The sequence below is a fragment of the Octopus bimaculoides genome, chromosome Z (genome assembly GCF_046866305.1).
Source record: "Octopus bimaculoides isolate indiv1 chromosome Z, ASM4686630v1, whole genome shotgun sequence".
NCBI classification, from domain to species: domain Eukaryota; kingdom Metazoa; phylum Mollusca; class Cephalopoda; order Octopoda; family Octopodidae; genus Octopus; species Octopus bimaculoides.
In genome coordinates, this window is record NC_142944.1 from 36,620,812 (window position 1) to 36,625,797 (window position 4,986).

General features: G+C 36.1%; 1 protein-coding gene across 1 annotated transcript in view; it reads right to left on the bottom strand.

The window, feature by feature from the left end:
• LOC128249600 (uncharacterized) overlaps nucleotides 1–446 on the bottom strand; it is a 164,694-nt gene extending 164,248 nt beyond the window's left edge. Inside the window, exon 1 of the mRNA XM_052973568.2 lies at nucleotides 1–446. This exon is cut by the window's left edge and continues 185 nt beyond it. The gene's annotated coding sequence lies outside the window, so the exon portion shown is untranslated.
• Nucleotides 447–4,986: the final 4,540 nt, after the last annotated feature.

Genomic DNA, 4,986 nt, shown 5'->3' on the forward strand with positions numbered 1-4,986 from the left:
TACTTGTCTCTCTCTGTCACTCTCCCCCTCTCACTCGCTCTCTCTCTCTCGTTCTCGATCTCTTTGCTTCTTGTACTTCTCTTTCTACTTCTTATTCTTCGACTTCTCCTCCTCCTCCTTCTTCTTGCGGTTTTCCTTGTGTCAGTTTAGCAAACGATTTACACTCTATACTTCGTTTCTGCAATCGGGAAATAGGTCTGTTCGACTTGGCTGCCAGCTGTGAGTGCAGTTTTCCGCTCATCAGTGCGTACCTTGTGTGTGTAAAAGGAGAAAAAGAGAGCAAGGAAGAGGAATTTGAAAGAAGGAGTGGGAGAATGGAATAAGGAGGTGAAAAAACACATTAAAAACATATCTATATAAATACACACACACACACACAGCCATACGTAGACACGCACTCACATGAATATATATACGCATACACACGCACACAAACTCATGTGTATGCGTGTATGTAAATTGCAAGACAAGACGTAAAGAAAGAGAAAAAGAAGGAAAACATATTGGCCAATGGAGAAAATATATAATACAATGAATGACAGAGTAAAAGAGTGAAAGAAATAGAGAAAGGCAGAGGGGGAGAGAAAGAGAGAAGGAGAACGGGAGGGAAAGAAAGGGAGAAATAAGTAAGACAGAGTGTGTTAAGTGGAACAAGACGAATATATACTAAATACTGCACTGTAAAAAGATGCGGGTTTACAAAAAAATTGCAGAAAGCACAGTAAACAGACTTAATAATAATAATGATGATAATAAATGAAAGATAATGAAAAGAATTTCAGAAAATATATTCGTTTTTGTTGTTGGTATTGGTGTTTTTGTTATTTGATTTTGTTTTAATTATTTATATTGCTATATATATATATATTTTAAGGAAACTTTAGTTCATTCTATATCATATTTTTGATATATTTTTTACAATGATTCCAAACTGATTTAGATTCTTGCAGAACATCCCCTTTCCCACCAACCCTTTCTCTGCTCATTTTTCTCTCGTTCTCTCTATATATATGTTATACACACACACACACACATCTAGATGTGTGTGTATGTGTAGGTGTGCGCGCGTATATGTAACTTTTGTATCTCTTGATGTTTTTCTTATACCTCTATCTCTCACTTTCTCACATACCTTTTCCTTTCTCTCTGATCCCGTACACACATCTTTCCTTTCTCTCTCTCTCTCTCTCTCTCTCTATTTATCTTTCTCTCACTCTCTCTCTCTTACTCTTTCTTTCTCTTACTCTTTCTCGCTTTCACTTTCTTTCACATACTTGATTCTTCTCTCACGCTGTAATCTTTTATTCCCCATCCCCCCTTCCCTCTTCATCCATCCATAATCTTCAAACATCTTTTTAAACTTTTTCTTGCATACTTTTATCTAATCTTCTCAATACTCTTTTCTTTCACTTTCATTCTCTTTGCTGTATTATTCTTCTCTTCGTTATTCTCATTTCAAAATCCCCTATGCTTTCTACCGTCAGACGAGCTATCTATCTATCTATCTATCTATCTATCTATCTATCTATCTATCTATCTATCTATCTGTCTATATTATATATATATATATATATATATATACATACATACATACATACATACATACATACATATATATATATATATATAACTATCTATCTATCTATCTATCTATCGATCTATATTATATATATATATATATATATATATATATATATATATATATAACTATCTATCTATCTATCTGTCTGTCTGTCTGTCTGTCTGTCTGTCTGTATGTATGTATGTCTATTTATTTATCTATTTATCTAACAATCTGGCTGTCTACCTACACACACACACACACACACACACACACACACACACACACACACACACACACACACACACACACACACACACACACACACACACACACACACTAGTCTTGCCTGTTTTACGTTTTTGTTACTTCGCTGAATTCCCTTTGAGAATTATCCGATCTTAGTAGACACATATGTGATCTTCTTCTAGCACATTGGCAGTCCACCTAGTGGTCTCCTTTATATATATTTTTATATGTACCTATACAATAATCCTTTGAGATCTCAAATAATCTTCCTGAATCTCCCTGATTCTTTTAATGTGCTGGTTACCTAGTATTAAATTGATATTAATTAATATCCAATTTTTTACCCTATTGTTTAATATATATATATATATATATATATATATATATATATATATATATATATAAAATATATAGTTTTAGGGAAAATAACCAAGTTTCAAGAACTCATCGATGAAAATCCACTATCACATATAGAAACATTAATAATTAAAAGCACAATAAATGAGTATAATATAAAACAAAGTAAATATAAAACAATGTATGTATTCTTTTATTCTTTTACTTGTTTTAGTCATTTTGATTGCCACCATGCGGGGGCACCACCTTTAGTCGAAACAATTGACCTAGGACTTATTCTTTGCAAGCCTATTACTTATTCTATCAGTTTATTTTAGCAAATTGCTAAGATACAGGGACGTAAACACACCGACATTGGTTGTCAGGTGATGGTGGGGGACAAACACAGATACACAAACATATATATATATATATATATATGATGAGCTTCTTTCAGTTTCCGTCTACCAAATCCATTCACAAGGCTTTGGTTAGCCCGAGGCTATAGTAGAAGACACTTGCCCAAGGTGCGCACAGTGGGACTGAATCAGGAACCATGTGGTTGGGAAGCAAGCTTCTTACCATACAGCCACTCCTACACCTATACATATGCATATATATATATATATATATATATATATATATATATATATATATATATATATATTTGTTTTGCAAAATTTTTGATGTGAAATCGTGTGTTGAAACAGATGTTGTTGTACTTGGGGATGGTCATATTGCCAGTTTAGCCAATAAAAATAAGATTAAGATTAATGTAATATAAAGCTGAAGCAAATTAACACCAAATATACAGTGCGTGTGTTTTTATTGGCTAAACTGGCAATATGACCATCCCCAAGTACAACAACATATATATATATATATATAGTCACAATGAGGATATTTAAACCCCTTATAGGGATATTTTATCCAAGATACACTGGTTTAATATATTACATTTTGAAGAGATATTTCTTCAATGAATATATCATATAAAACATTGTAAAATATCAAACATTATTATCAAGTTAGAAAACAGAGAGATCTAGTGGATACAAATTAATTTATAAATTAACATATTCATCTACAATTGTTTCATTTCACAAACAAAATTAAAATTACAAAGGACAACACTCTGATGATTTTCCATATAAGGCATTTAAAATACAATATTATATATTTCTATATTTATTGTAACTTACATTTTGTTTGTGAAATGAAACAAATGTAAGTGAATATGTTAATTAATTAATTAATTAATTTATATCCATTAGATTTCTCGGTTTTCCAACTTGATAATATATATATATATATATATATATATATATATATATATATATTTATTTATTTACAGCCTCAAACATCTCATACCTTTCGCGCTTTAGTCTGCCCTCTATTATTTATCTTGTTTCTCTCCATGAAATTCAATTGAATTCAGTTTTTGTCTTAAATTCATACTTATTCATTTTCTAAGCTTCCTAAATTCATGCTACGTATATATTCTATTCACCTAGATTTCATTGCTCCTTTAAAAATTACGATTTATGCATTGTTGTCTCTCAAATATTTAAAATCTACGATCAAGAGCCCTATCTCCTCGCTGATGGTACACCCGCCCTCCCACCCCCTCCACCGGAAGTGCATTCCTCTGTCATCCTGTCATCCTTGGCTGTCTCCCGGAACCCATCTAGCGGCCTTGGCCATCCTCTCCCCTACCTTTGGGTAGCGCATTAAGTTTGAGTAATGTTTGCAGGTTGTAGGTACTGTTTTGCTTATGAATTCTTCCAATTGCAAGTTTTCTTTTCAGGTACACGACACTGCTTTCCCCCTTCCCAGGCTACAGGCCCACACCCCCAACACCCATACTGTTAGGATTGGCACTCTCAACGTCGGCACGCTGAAAGGTAGATCTGGTGAAGTTGTTGAGATGCTTGAACGGAGACGCGTAGATATGTGCTGCATCCAGGAAGTAAGATGGAGAGGAGGTTCTGCGAGGTTCCTCACAGGCAAAGAACACAGGTACAAGATTTTCTGGGCAGGGAACACTGACGGGGTCGGGGGCGTAGGAATACTTCTAGCGGAGAAATGGGTGGATAAGGTAATCGAGGTCGTTAGAGTAAGTGACAGAGTACTTAAGATCAGACTAGTGCTTCATCATAGATTAGCTACTGTCATCTCAGCCTATGCACCTCAACCGGGGCTACCAGATGGTCTGAAAGACCAATTCTATGACACCCTCTTGCAAACTACCTCGTCGACGAGTGACAGGGACCTTCTCTTTGTGGCTGGAGACTTCAATGGTCATGTCGGACGTCGTGCTGGAGGCTTCCATGGCATACATGGAGGCTATGGCTTCGGTTCCCGCAATGAGGAGGGAACCAGACTGCTGGAGTTCTGTGATGCAACCGGTCTTATGGTCTGCAATACCAACTTCAGGAAACCTGCCAGTCACCTAGTCACCTACCGCTCCGGCAGACACTCTAGCCAAATCGACTACATCCTCGCCAGAAATAGGGAAAGAGGGCGGCTTATAAATGCCAAAACCTACCCAGGCGAAGAATGTACCCCACAACATAGATTAGTAGTTAGCGACTTTGGGATCAAGGCAAAATGGGTGCCCAGAATTAGACAGGCTTGGAGGAGAAGGGTGTGGAAGCTTAAAGACCCTGCAAATGGACAGAGACTTAGAGACAAGTTACTTGAAGCATTTAACGAAATAGAAGGGGATATAGCATCATGCAACGTGGAAGACAATTGGAGATTTCTGCGGGACAACCTGTTGAAAGCCACCAACCAGATTTGTGGGTGGTGTAAGGTCCCCTCCCGACCCAGAGTAACGT